The sequence below is a fragment of the Hibiscus syriacus genome, unplaced genomic scaffold (assembly GCF_006381635.1).
Source record: "Hibiscus syriacus cultivar Baekdansim isolate YM2019G1 unplaced genomic scaffold, ASM638163v2 tig00111095_pilon, whole genome shotgun sequence".
NCBI lineage: Eukaryota > Viridiplantae > Streptophyta > Magnoliopsida > Malvales > Malvaceae > Hibiscus > Hibiscus syriacus.
Window position 1 is genome coordinate 1,376,162 of NW_024062980.1, and position 15,859 is coordinate 1,392,020.

Here is a 15,859-nt window from a genome sequence, read left to right on the forward strand (position 1 = left end):
AAGGAAAACAAATAACTCTATTAATATTCATTAATTGAAAGAAATTTCTATCTTACCGAATTACTATTGCAGCTGTCTTCTGCTTCTTGAACCTGAGTTGTTTACGAGCAGCCATCCCACGGATGCTTATTTGAATGGAAACAGATGCGAAGTACAACTTCTTGTATGCTTTCCTTGCAAGAAACTTGCGTGAATGTTTTTGAATATTCAGACAAGCAGCTTCTTTTCTCACCCTTTCATACTGATAGCGTGCCACTTGCCCTGCAACCAGGTTGAACAAAATAAATAAGTCAATAGATTCAGGGAAGCAACTATAACTAATGTTACTGGCAAAATTTCCCTATATGAAATTCTTATTACCTCTATAAAAGGATTGAATTGTTATGGAAGATAACCGCAACGATTTGAAGTGTTTGTGTTTCAAATATCCGCTGACTTTCTTCTGTATAACTCTTGCTGATACTCCTAAAATCTCACCTCGCCATGTATCGAGTTGAGCCATCTGACCAGCCCTCAGAAAAACTTTTGTTTTACCAACCTGCAACAGCAACCAATCTATAAAATGGTGGAAGAGTATAGTGGAAGCAACAATATCAAAAAGATATAGATGCAAAAACTAACATGTAACACCAATTAGGGGCTAAATTTTAGGAATTATAAAGTGGTGAATTTAATTTGATATTTTGGAAGAAAATTGAGGATTAATTTGTAAAATCGTAAAGTTGACAGATCATTTTAAGAAGTGCAGGAAGTTCAGTGACTAAACTCATGGTTTACCCATTTTCTTCATCTAGTTATCCATTTTCTTCATCTAGTTATCCATTTTCCATTCAATGCATTAATTGAAATTTCACTATTTCTTCATCTAGTTATCCATTTTGAAGGCCGACTAGTTCCCCTTTGTCGTATCATCCGCCTCTGTTTCTCCATTAGATTAAGTTGCTGCGATTTACATCTGTGTGCTGGGCCAAATGTTTCTCCACATCGAAAAAAAAATTGTTTGTTCTCCTACGTTCCATTAATGTTTCTGTTGTTGGTTTGAGTTGTAGAGTTCTTCTGACTCAAACTGGTGTGTTAAACTGTGTAGGAGCAGTAGTATAATATGAAAATGAATTTACCGATTAGTGGTTTTATTCCTCATATTGTCTACATCCAAGGTCAATTCATATAATTTTGCTTTTTGAAAAGCATCTGATAGAGATTGTGGTTCGCGTACCTTCACTTTATGCTTAAGTTCCTCATTTAATCCACTAATAAAATTGGATACAATACCCTTCTTCCTAGTAGGGATTTTGTTGTAACATGAATGACTTCAATTTCAATCTACAACTGATACCAATTGTGATCAAATATCAGTAATGAGCAGAAGTATTACATATTGCAGAAATATGAAACAAAGATTTTGATTTCCAATCTTATCAAATATCAATTATAATGATTTTTAAATAACTGTTATAATCATGATGAATGAACGAAAAAGTGTTCATTACATTTGTGTGAGAATGTAATAAACAATGAAAGATATATGATCTAAAGAAAAATTATATCCTTTAAATGGAACAACCCTTTATGACAAAAACTACAAGCACTGTATTCTTTTGTATAGCCGGCATAGAAAAGGAGGAGGTGCTTAAGTCCTAGACATGTTTGAGAACAAGTGCAGGAGCAATAACACATCGAAGGCATGCAAAATTTCATCTTTTTCTAATGAAATTGTACTGCATCAGTTCTTGTTTTCCCCATTGCACAATTTACATGGAATGTAACATTGCAATTTGAACAATGGTAATTGCATTTCTCTTGTCAGCCTTGTAATGGCATATTATTATTATACAATCTAAAATTTCAAAATCTTCCCTTTGAATGAAATATGTATGAAAAACAAGATGATTATAAAGCTTACTTTTGATAATGTGATACTAGAAAATGCACTTTTATGAATTACATTAATGTTGTATGTACACATGAATAGGAAGCATGACTTCCTTCACTACCACAAACGTTACAAATGAATGGACTTTAACTCAACGCAAAGAAGATAGACGTCGATGATTTTAGAGAGGAATATAACTATTATACCCAACCCCAAAAATATTTTATAATAAGATGAAATTGTAAAATATCAAAATTTAAGACATTGAAACTAGGATGGACATAAATAAAATTTTTTTATGGGATGAATTATAAACCCATTTCCCGTATGTTTATGCAGAAATTTTCATTTTCCCTCCCACTTCAACCCTTCTTTCAACTCCGATCTACTCGCAGTCCGACCTTCAATCGACGAACCGAAATCACCATCGTGTTCGTTGTCGACGAAGAACAAAACTCCTCAAACCTTCGTTATGAATCATCGTCATTTGTCGTTAATTCAGTTGAAAGTATCGTCGGTTTTAACTCGATTTCAGTTGGTTTTTCGTCGATTCACGACGATCCGGTCATCCGTTTTCGACACCTTCCGCGTGTTCCTTGTATCGTTCCGAGTCCACGGCGATCTCCGTTTCTACGTCATCGTTGGCGCGTGGACTGGTGAGAAAATCAAAGTTTCTGCTGTTGCGGAATCGAGCTCTCCGCCGTTCAAAATTGTGAACCGAGCTCAGTAAGTGTTTCAAAATGCCTTAAAATAATTATTAGGAATTTTTCCGGAAATTTTCCGACACCGTATTACTGTTCACGCGCCGCCACTGTGCGTAGGGGTGTTAGTTTGTAATTAATTTCTGTTAGGGTGATATTTGTGTAAAATTTGGGTGTTAGTTTTGTAAATATTTGTAGAAGGTGGCTTTTGTAATTAATTTCTGTTAGGGTGATATTTGTGTAAAATGGTCGACTGACCATTGACCTCGTTAACCACTATTGATCAGAACTTTTGACCGGCCGGTAGCGTTGAACGACTTTGACTTGACCGGGTAAAATCCTGACGTTTTCGACGTTCTAAGTTCGATTCCGTAGTCCGTTTTTCGAAATTCAGACTCAAAGGCCTCGAAATTTCCAGTCAAACCCGTTGACTTTGACCGAAAAGTCAAATTTTTTTGAAAAGTCATATTTTATTTTTGATATCCCGAATCTGTTTTTGGGGTCCGTTTCGCCAAACTCGAACCCGATAAGCTGTTTTGACTGATTATCACTCGATTCGATCTGTTTTTCAGAATTAAGCTTCGTTTTTTATTTAATTTCTATTGATATGCATCTGAGGAATTATTGGAAGATGATTTCAAGATCGAGGGCGTTCGAAAAATTTAATGGTCGATCAGTATGGCACAGAAATCGAGGTAATACATTACTACATCTCTATGCTTTATAGAACATGTTGGTATTGGTAAATGCATGAATAGAAATGTTTGATCATATTTGTAAATGAAGTTCTACACTCAATACGAATGCGGTAGAAAGTAGGTAACTGAATATGTCTCAGATGACTATTATAAGAATTGGAGGACAGTTGGAATTAAATTACAAGTTTTGGAATTAAGGATAAAGGAATCAACCATGGATATGTAGATTATAATTTATCTCATTAAAGGTACTTGGATGATACATTATGAGAATATTTCGATTAAGTTAAATTACGAAATTACCCATATGTTGTAAAATGATAAGAATTGTTCCTGAAAGTTGATTAATAACTCTGAAAAGATTTATTGATCTGATAAAACTACAGATGTGTATAAGAAATTCTAGTTTGCTTAGAAAAATGGATAATCAGTTTTTAACCCCAAGAGGGTTTGTGCAAGATACTAGAAGTCTGTTAAGGGACTTATTTCAAGATCAGAGAATTCAAGATCAGAGAATGTTCAAGAAAACAATAATCAGAGAATGTTCAAGAAAACAATTAATCATAGGATCTCTAAATTATCTTGTTAGAAATTACGAAAATGCCTTGAGAGGTAAAAAATTCCGAGTTGACCTGAATAAGAAAGTACTTTGAGGATTCGTACTTAACTCGATTAAGTACGGATTTGATTGCGAAGATCCTGACTTAGTGCAGAATAATTCCTAATGTTCCGTTTGTAAAATCTGAGAAGGCACTTGACCCAAAATATCCGAGTTTATAAGTAATACCTGAAGAATGATTTATCAATGGTGTTCTTTTGTCAGAATTGTTTGAAAGGACTGAAGTAAATGATAAAGTTAAATTAAATAATTAGACCGAATGGAAGGAAAAGATTGAAATACAGTAGATCTGTAAAATGACCAAAATACCTCTGTAATAGAAATGACTCAGAATATCACCAAACACAAGAATGATTAGATATCCTCGAGCTCTAAAGAATGGAATAAAACTTAGCACCAAAATGACCAAAATACCCTTATGACCTAAACTAAGTAGAGGTGTTGAATTAATTAAGGAATCCAAATAAACATGGATGCAGTATTGTTCTTAAAAGTTATGGATCACATATTAAGCCGAGCAACCAATACTAGTGTTATATCAGTACCTGAACGACATAGATGTCACTTGAATGCGTGTTTGTATTCTCAATTTTGGCTCGATGATAATTTTGGAAGTATTCAGTTCAACTCACTCTAGATCGCATTCAATAGTAAGAATTGATATTTGTTAGACAAATCAACCATGAAGACCAAATTGAATTGAACGGAAGTACAGTATGTATCCGAAATTCAGAAACGTTGGATTACCCTGGAAAACTCAGAAGTAACTGGAATGGATTTGACTACTAAATGAATTAAGTAACCTCAAGGACTAAGGATTAAGTAAGTGATTTGGATGAGTCTGGAAATGTTAATGAACATACATGATGTAATGTTCTTATAGATCATGAACTACAAATCAAGCACGTCAGCATTCATGATATAGTGGAAGCGTGAACATGAAATAAAGACATTGGAAGATTTATTCAGCGATGATTCCGAAGATTATATATAGACTAGAATTTGTGATATTAAAGAGTAATATCTTGGAAGAACAATGAATTGACCAATCGACAAGCATTAGTTCTGGGAAACTATTCATTTAAGAGTTGTTTGATAATCCGATCAATCGACATAGACTGTAAATGTCCTGAATCTTCATTCTTCCTTATCAACTCAAGTCATATTCTGAATAACTGATGATTCCGTCAGTTGAACTCTTTCAATAGTGATTCTGAATTCCGATATTATATCGGTATACTAAAGATCCGTGTTCCTCTACTGTTAAGATTATCCAATATCTTTGAATATATATGTAAATTATGGTGTTCCCTACTCACATGAATATTTTATCTGATTTTCTATTTGAATTCTGATCTGATACTTGACATGGATTCTGATATGATATCTGACATGGATTTTGATCTGATACTTGACTTGGATTCTGATCTGATACTTGACTTGGATTTTGATATGATACTTGACATGGATTATGTTTTGATTTTGATATATTCGTTTACGGACGGAATATGTTTTATTTGAGGGTTATTGTTGGAGGAAGAATACATGGAGGCTCCTCGGCTGTGTGCTCAGGGCCTTACTTACCGTCTCCTCGGCTGTGTGCTCAGGGCCTTACTAGACGTGACGGAGTTGTATGGTTCTGGGGAACCTACACATTTTGTACGTGACGGATGGGGTATATATAAATATGTTTTAAAATATCTATATCTTTTTACTAGTTTTACGGGAACACACTAAACAATCTATTTTGATCTCCTGAACTCAATTATATGAAATATTACTATGAACTGAAAGCTCATTGTCCGTTATCACCTGAAATATCAGTAGGATCTCCGCTCAGCATAAAGAAATCTGTAAATATCTGAACCAATAAGGAAAAATACGTTTATTTGTATCTGTCGTTCTTCAGCATCATCTGGTAGTTCTGTATTACTGAGCTTTTCGAAGCTCACTCTATTACTCACCATTGCAGGTTAAAGAATTGTATCAGTGCAGCTATTGACTTCAGTAAGGGAGTTATTCCGGTGTTGCTTGCAGAGTATGGTACATGTAATTAAGGGGCTTGTAATTGTTTTTGTTTTATATACGAGTATGAAAATCTGTTTTATTTTTAAATAGTGACAAATGATTTTATGAGTTTACATGTTTTAATAAAATTTTTAAAATTTCCGCTATTTTTTACAGTGGGTCGCTCCGGTGACCCTAAAGTGACACTCCAGATGGATCGGGTTACTCGCATCGGTTGAGGGGATTACATGACATGATCAACCACCCAACAGGATCTGTGGGATTCATGATATTCAACTTACAAGCACATGGAATGGAAATAAACTGTCCCAAATTTATTTTAAGAAATTCTATTCAAATAAGATGTACCTGACAACCTATGAGTTACTCTTTTCCAGGATCTTCTTGCAAGCAGCAACCTCATTATAGCTACCAAAAAAGGTAACTTGCGGATTAAAGAATAAAAGAAATAATAATTTTGAACTACTATAGAAAATCTTGGAAAAGCTACCTTCCATTGAGAACCTCTGGAGCCAATATGGAAAACCGATCTATAAACTCACGAAACGACTTTCGAGAGGGAAATCCAGCACAACTAATTCGAATTGCTTCCAGCACTCCCTGTAATAAAATATGTACCAAATCATCATACGAACAGGCTGCTTAAAGAAAGGATTGGCCAAAATATTAAAACTCACCCCGCACCGAAGTTGTTGAAGTACATTGATTTTTTCGAATATTCCCGGCTTAAGAACATTATTTGGCTTTACACAACGAACGTAGTGTGGTTCAGTGGCACTCAAAGTATCAAGTAAAGTTTGGAGTTGTAGCTGTATAAAGCAGATAGTACAAGTCAAAAATATAAAATAAATGACGCATATGATCTGCTATTTTCATAGACATTGGAGCAGCAACAGACCTTGAATCCTGAAGCTATTGAGGACATCTTCGATGATTTACCAGATGTTTCCTGAACTACAGGAGGAAACAAGCTTGAAAGAAAAGAGCATTTGGAAGAAGCCATGAGAGCCTGGTGCTCTGGAACAACTAATCTTTGTTCTTCTCCAGGAAGAGATCAGTCTGGTAAGTCACCTGTAGCAAAAATTACTTCACAGTGAATACTTAGAAATTGTCCATTTCAAACTAGATTTGAGAATCATATCTGATGTAACTATTTCTAGATGATATATATATCATTTTATCGAGAAAAAAATTGTTAAAACTGTATATTGGAGTCATGTAATATCTACTGTTTGTTTTCAGAGAAAGTTGGTTCGGGCCCTCCAATTTTGGCAGAATTGCTAGCTATTAAGAGGGGTCTGCAATTATTTTTGGACTCGGAGTGGGCTACTAGGGGAAGACTAATTTTAGAATCTGATTGTCTAATGGCTCTAGAATGGATTAAAAATCCAGCTTCTTGTACTCCTTTGCTTAAAGCAATGGTGAATGACATTGCCAATATAGTGATAAATAGGGGTGTGGTCATTAGGCATATTAAGAGAGGTGCCAATTACAAGGCATATGAGTTTGCCAAGTTGAGTATTGGATAGGCTTGACCAGGGGGTAATATTTAGGGATTGGTTGATAGTTTGTATTGGATTTTGTTGTTGGTGGTAGCAGGGCCGACCCTGGCTATTTTTAGGCCCGGGGCGAAAATTAAAAAATAGGCCCCTAATATAAAAATTAAAAAATATCTGATTAGATATTTTATTAATTTTTTTAAATTAAAAAATAATAATTCATTATAATAAAAAAATGTCAAAATATTTAAGAATACAAATACTTATAAAAAAATATTACATTCGAATATTTTAATGCAAAACCATTGATGATAGTGTCAACATCAATGCTTTCCAACATATTTTTCTCAATGCATAACATAGCATTTGAAAATGAAGAACGATCTTTTCTAGAATTTGAAAATATAAAATTAAAAGAAAGAATTTGAAAACACAATCTACCTAGAATTTTAAGAACAGTCTTCAAATTATTCAAGCACCATAATTGATAACAAACAATTGTGACTTTACGTGTGATACAAATATGATAAATTAAAAAATGAGAATAATAATTTTAAGATGAATTGTGAAATATGAAAGAGAAAAAAAACATACTAATTATACTTAAATTTTTCCTCTCATTAAGTTTTGAAAAAAATAATGTTAATAATTTTTTCATTGATATGAAAAATCGAGAAAGAGATTTAGTGAATTGATAGTGAAAATTTGGAAAGACCAAAATTAAAGAGTACAATTGATTTTTTTTGAATTTTGAGAAAGAAATATTAATTAGAATTTATGAAGAATAGTTATTAATGTTAATATAAAATTTAATAAAGATAATTGACACCATAATAAATTTGTGGGCTCCATTATTTTATTGAATAAATTATGTATTTAGTATCTAAATTATCAGTTTTGATATGTTTTAATACCTAAACTTTTAATTTTTTTCAATAACATACGTAAATTTTAGTTTTGTTTCATTTTAGTACCTACCGTTAAAAACTTTAGTTTTTTATTTCATTTTAGTATCCATTCAAAATTTATCATTAAGTTTGTTTTTTTTTTGAAATTTTAGGTACTAAAAAAACCAAAAGTGATAGTTAGGTACTAAAGTGTTAAGTTTTTAATGACGGGTACTAAAATGAAATTAAAACTAAATGTTAGACATGCTTTTGAAAAAAATTAAAAATTTAGGTAAAACGAATCAAAACTGATAGTATAGGTACTAAATGCATAGATTACTCTATTTATTTTACAATCTTTTAATTTATTATCAGAAAAAATAAAAATATATAATGAAAAAAATTATTTTGTGGGCCTTGGGCGGGTGCCCTCCTACCCCGGCCCAGGGCGACCCTGGGTGGTAGGAGTATGGTTGTAATTGGTCTAATGTACTGCTGTCGTATCTTGTTTTTTAGTAATAAAATTATTGACACTCTTTTACTCCATCCAATATTCGTTGATATACCTTTGTAGATAGGGTTATGATAGGGGTTTTAACGAGACCATCTTTTTATCAAAAAAAAAATTATTGTTAATTGTCCTATTTAGGAGTCAGTAATTTAGATGTAGTCTAAATTTTATTTCTTATTCCGAGAATTACACCTTTCAATGAGATTCTTACAATCCCCTTAAGATTTCTAGCTACCAACGGATTCTAAGGTATCTCACTGGCAGTGTGCGAAGTTTAATATGCTAAATTCACTATAGCCTACAGGTCAGTAGCACTCAAATCAGTACTAAATGGTTCGCACTTGGAACAAGCCATTTGTAGCTAATATTGGGACCAATTATGTTTATTTAAGATCCATTACTACCAGTTTAGCTACTTACAGCACAAACAATGCTATCAGTAGCTCTGTCATGGAACAAAGGCGGAAAATTTTCTGATTTTGGAACAAAAGAACAGTGGGTTGGGATTGAAATATCCACTTCGCAGGAGGCTCAAGGACTGGGAGGTTCCACAATGGGAAGATATGATTCTCTTGCTTAGCAGCGATCAAGCGACCTGGAGTCGGATTGCCTCTCTTGGAAAGGGAATGGAGTTGGATCGTTTACAATAAATCAGTTGGAGCCACACTCACTAAGGAGAGGAACAACCAGATTGAATGGAGCAAATACATATGGATGGGAATTGCCCCCCCCCCCCCAAGGGTGGAGGTTTTTCTTTGGCAGGTGATCGGAAGAATCGCTGTCAAAGTGAATTAGTGAAGCGAGGGGGTAAGGGCTGTAACAGGCTCAGTTTGTCCTGTATGCAAGGAAGAAGAACAGAGTTTTCCATCTCTGTAGGCTGCAGGGTGGCTTGGATGGTTTGGAATCGGATCATGAGTTATTGGGAAACCTTAACAGTGTTCCCAGGTACGATTTCTTCCTTCCTAATCTCTTGGAATAATGAAGCAATTGCTAAGTCAAGTGCAATCTGGAAATTCATTCCGTTTGCGGTAATTTGGTCTATATGGAAAGTAAGGAATGAGATATATTTCGAAACTGCCACCTAGATGCAGTGTTGTTATTATTAGCAAAGACCCGTCTTGTATCATGATTTAAGCCTTAAGGTGCTACATCGATCGCCAGAATTATCTTTTGACTGCCTGGTCAGTGACCCTCTCTGGCTAAGAATTTGCTAGTAGCTACCGTCCTTTCAAAGACTCTTGAGAGATGGTCACCACCACCGCAGGGCTTTATTAAAGTCAACGTCGACGGAGCTACGGAACATTCGTGGGGAAGAGGAGGTATCGGGGGATTGTTTCGAGATCAGAGTGGTTCTGCCTAGCCGCCTTCTCAAAGGCTGTTGGGCAAGGACCTCCTATCATGGCAGAATTATTAGCCATCAAACAAGGCATCTCTATGTTCATGGAAATGGAGGTTAGCAAGAAGAATAGATTAATTGTGGAGAGCGACAGTATGGTAGCAGTGGATTGGGTAAAAGACCCTATATTATGTCAGGTTCCCTTCTTGGAGTTGGGTGACAGGCATTGCAGCATCCATTAAAGAAAGGGCAGTTGTGCTTCGATGGGTTAAGAGGAGTGTAAATGCGAAAGCAGACGAGCTAGCAAAGCAAGGGATTGGGTAAGTGTTGATCGTGTAGGGGTAGGTGTTTATCTTGGTAATCCTACCAGATCCTTAAGAGGGAATGGGTTTTCTGGTTAAGGAGAGGTTTAAGCTGTTGTAATATTCCTTTCTTGTAATGTTTGCTGTGTGCTAATGAAATCCGAGGTTTTTTCCTCCTTCCGCAGCTTTTCGGATATTTGATAGTATTCTAGAAAGCATGAAGGGGGTTTTAACGAGACCTCCACTCTATAAAAAAAAGTTTATGTTATTTAATAACTTGAATCAAGGCTTTTTCGAAGATTTAAAATTTGGTAAAATGGATTGTTGTTCATACTTTGAGTCAAACAAGCGAACTAGATCTGTCCTTTAATCTTTACCAGTTTAGAGCTGTACTTGCTATTCAAGTTTAAGTTGTCTTTTACAAGCTGGACATCATCAAGTCTGTGGGTACAAGGTTTCATAATCAGAAACATACACTGCGTAAGCTAAACTTAATGGAGCATAACAGATGTTTCCAGCAGCCATCTTTTAGCTTAGCATTAAGGGTTCCTAAATGTGGTTCATAAGAATGCCATAGCATAGAGATACTTACATCAGCATAATGACAAATGGTGAAGTCAGTGCGTGCCAGCTTAGGCTTAATGAAGCGTTTATGATCTTTAAAAGTCTGATAGAGCTTCTGGGCAAACGTCTCATGTGTTGATCGAGGAAACATGCAACGGAAAAATAACAGGAGTTATAGTCACAATTTCACAGGTTATAGAAGCTAATGAAACTAAAGGTACATAAACCGAATTTCTTAAAATGGAAATGGTGGTTTAACATTGTTATGCATCTGATGCCTACCAAGCCTCGTCAAGAAGAGCAATGATGCCACCGGGTTTCTGTAAGCAGAAAAGTAAACATCAGTTGGTAAAAATCTATCACTCATCATGACAAATGCCCTCCCCCCCCCCCCCCCCCAAAAAAAAAAACAGTTCCAAAAGTTCTTCTGCAGCATTATTTTCAAAAGCTTTATAATGAGATAATAAAAAAAATTGAGATCCTTATAATCTTATTCTGAACTCTAACAAGATATATTTTTCAATTCTTTCAAAATAAAGGGAAAGTTCAGAAAGATCAAAGGATAACACTTGCATGTATGGATTGTTTCTTTCATTCAGTTCATAAATTTATTATCAAAGAATAAATAGATAAAACATAAATACAGGTGGCGACATTCTGCTGAAGATAAGTAACTAAAATACAGTTTAGGCATTACTAGGAAACATGAAAAATATTGAAGCATAGTCTAAAACCTCTAGTTAACAAGATACATAGAAATTTCAATCAAAAAGCATGGGTTAAATTGCCAAATTCGTAAAACAATAATAATGAAGGCTGTGTAAGGATCGAAATTTATTCATAAAAGAATAGCTTAAATTACTATTCTTATCAACAATAAGAATGGCTTAAATTGCCATATTCTTAAAAACAATAATAATGAAGTAAATATTGAAGCATGGCTTAATTTGTTAGTGTGTGTATGCAGAGTTTGTAACATAAATTGCTTTTGTAAGTAAGATAAATATGAGTCGTGCTATACCTTTTCAATAAGATCAAGAATATCTTGATTATCAACAAACTCTATATAGCTCCAGTCAATTTCCTCCTTTTTATATTCCTCCTGCTCCATCTTGAAAACATGCTGTAAAAATGCAGCATCGGACGTTTTAAGTATTGCTTTGAAAGCTAAAACATCCTAAAGACACTATAATCAATCTAAATTATAAACCTGATTAAAATGCTGCTGCAGCTTTTCATTCGTCAAATTGATACAAAACTGCTCAAAACTGTGTACAATGAAAATTTTAAAAATTACGTAGGTACTGACACAGCCAAACATAGGAACATGATCAACAGTTCTGCACACCGTAAAACTTGAATAACAGAAAGAATGTGAAGGATGAGTCCTGACTAGCCAAGAGAGAGCAGTGGTAATACCCACAAATCTAATAAAAATATAGACCCTGCATAATCTTTAAGCAAAGTTTTAAAAATCACGGCCTTAAAATATCGAATTCCCCTATCTATATCCCAATCATGAAAAAGCACAGGGATATCATGAAAGAAATTGATATCTGTAAACGATGAAAACAAAGCATACCAGTTAAGCACCTGTTGTCTTGAAACTCTCAAATCCATAAATATCCAGAACACCAATCAAGAATTTTGAATTCGCATCCTGACCAATAGAAATATTTATCTTTCAACAAGCCTGGGAAACCAAAATAAAAAATGTCAAGAAAAAGATCATATAAAAGATGTGTTTTGCATGTATGTCTCTGTGTTTCTCTCCAGAATGAATCTATATGGTTCATAGAAAGTTACCAGTCAAATAATTTTGAATAAACAATTTTGGCCAAAGCATCTCTGCTTAGAGCTGCAGTATCAGGATCAAGCGCTTTTGTAATGCTCTCCCCACGAGTCACGATAACACGTTAACTAAGGAGTCTTCAAGAGACTTTTCATCACACCTATACAAGAGACACATTAAGAGTTTTCCCAGTCAAATGTACTCTTGAGGACAATATGGATGCCTAAGGATAAAAATAGCAATGACAAAATCACATGAATAATTCTGCAGCAATTTTTAGATGGTGCCGAGATTTATCATCTTTAGGTTCCGAAGAATCTGCTTCCTTTCCCTTTGCGAACTCAACATTTCCTAAATGTAGAATTCCAGCGACAACTTGGAATATTGCCTCCTGGGGTAGTAACAAACAAGAAGACTTAAAAGAAAAGAAAAGAAAAACAAAGTCAAATATTCCAGCTGAGATAATGACCAAGATGCATTATGTAGACACCCGTTTTGTCCGGGTTTTTTCGTTATTTATTATTATTATTTTATTATTATTATTATTATTATCGTTATCTTATTATTTTATTATATTTATTATTACGAATTTTTGCAGGCTCAAACCCGAAGCCCATCAGATACCAAACCCGACCCAGAATTACAAGACTTGGAGCCCAGACCGGTTCAGGCCCAATACCCGAACCAGGCCTGGATCTGGCCCAAGTAATTAGGGTTTTAAACCCTAAACGTATCATCATCCAGCCGCCGCCGCCAGCAACAAATGAACAGCCGCGCCACCGTCACTGTTCCGGCCCACTCCGATGGTCCAGCCGCCGTTCCCGCGCCACCATCGTCATCTACAGTGAAAAATCAATCAAACAGCAACCCATCAGTCCCAAATCAACCCAAATCAGTAAAAAAATATATCCAAACCTAAATTAAAAATACCTAAATCCCGATAAATCGGGAAATTTGTCCCTACCAAGGTCAGAGACCCTTACCCCTACGCTAGCATCATCATCATCTCACCAAACGAAGCAAAATCAACCATAAATCAAGCAAAGATATCAGAGGAAGGAGGTTTTTTGGGAAAAAAAAAAAAGAGAGAGAGACCATTCGGGTTTTGGACAGAAGAAAAGGAAAAAAATCAAAGCATAAAAAAAACAAAAGGAAAGAGAGAGAGAGAGGATCTCACCGTGGGTTCGAAGCGGTTGGGAACACCAAGAGTCGCCGGATTCTTGTTGTTTCGAGAGGTAACAACCTAAGATTTAGGGGTCTAGATAGGTTTTTAGGCTATAAAGTTTAGGGTTCTGGTTCAAGGGAGAAGAGAGGGTTCGTTTGGGCTCAGTTTCACTTCTCCGGGCCGTGCGGAGCCGTGCACAGCCGTCGGCCCCGCCGTGGGAGCCTCCGGCCACCGTGGCCGTTCTCTCGTCGTTTGAGAGAGTTGGGAGAGTTCTCTGGAACTCTCTCTCTCTCTTCGTCTGTTAGAATGAAGCAAAAGTGAGGGGAGAAGCCGTTTTGGGGGCTTAGATGTGGGGAGCAAAACGCAGCCGTTTTGGGCACTCCATTCCCGTGTTTTTAGAGTTTTAAAGGGCTAATGGCGTGTTTAGTCCCTGCAGGTTGAGAAACTCACCCGTGTTTCTCATGTATTTAGGGTAAATCGCACTATAGGTCCCCGTGTATTTGTAATGTTCTGTTGTAGCCATTAAATGAAATTATATATTATTTGATTTCGAGCCTTTATTTTTCCTTCCTTACATTTTAGTCCTGCTATTACTTGTTATGCTATTCTGGTTATATGTGACTTTGGTCCCAATATTTATAATTATTTCAATTTAGTCACGGGTTTTTGTGTGTTGCTTATTTTTTGTGAACGTTCGAATTTGGATATGATATTTATGTATCTTACATTTTAGTCACTGATCATGTGTTATGTTTTTTTATGTTCGAATTTGACAGCAACATTTGTAAATCTTTCATTTTGGTCACTTTTTTACTTTTGGTTTAATTTTTTTATTCAGCTTTCATGTTTATATTTTAATGCAATCTAGTCCTAAGTATTATTTATGGGTTATTTATATTTCTGGTTCATGTATTAGTTAATGTTTGCTATCTGGGCTTTTCTTTATTTATAATTATTGTTTAGCCTTTTAAGTTTCTATATTTTCATCTTGGTCCCTAATCTTATTTGTGTATGATTTGCATACTGTTTAATATTTTGTTCTTGGCCCTGGATATTTGTTTTATTTGTTATTTATTCCTTTAGGTTTTTATTATTTTTATTTTGGTACCTTAAAATCAAATATGATTATTTATATTTGTGTTTAGATCTGTAATATTTTATTTTATTCATTTAGGTATGATTTTATTGTACTTGTTATTCGGTTATTTGTATTATGTAAATAATGTTTTTAGTAAGTGAATATTTTATTTTGTATTTCCAATTACATTTATTTTCATTATTTTTATCTATGTATGAAATATTCGATTATATTTCAAGAAAGTATGCGTAGAATGGGCGTGGAAAGTACCACTTGATCGAAGTGGTGTGATCCGGTACGACATTTTAACGACATAGAAACTTGAAATAAGTCGAGTATATTTTGCTAATTAATTTGTTCAAACGATGCAATGTGTGTTATTTTAAGTGACAATTTATTTTATTTTATGTGAATGTAAATTTCAAATTTTTTAATTTGTATTCAATTCACGTTTTTAGTTAATCAATTTACTCGTATGTAAACATCGTTTTTAGTTATATTTGATTCGCAATTTTTACATAATCAATGGTAGAATATCTTTTACGAAAGAGAAATAGTTGAAATAGCTTTCCCGACGGAGGATTGCAAATTTCAAGATTTCTTATCGAGTTAAAGGATTTTCTTTAAATAGTTAACTCGAAGTAATTAATTAAATTTCAATAAATGGATCGTAATTTAACTTTATATTCGATTTGTAATTTCCATCATCACAACGATATGTAAGCGATACAGTACCAATTTTGGGCGCCGTGGGGTGCTAATCCTTCCCCACGCGTAACCGACTCCCGAACCCATCAAATCGATTT

The 15,859-nt window shown here is 34.7% G+C and overlaps 1 pseudogene; it reads right to left on the minus strand.

Moving 5' to 3' along the window:
- LOC120152767 overlaps nt 1–15,859 on the minus strand; it is a 36,799-nt pseudogene that overhangs the window by 4,636 nt on the left and 16,304 nt on the right.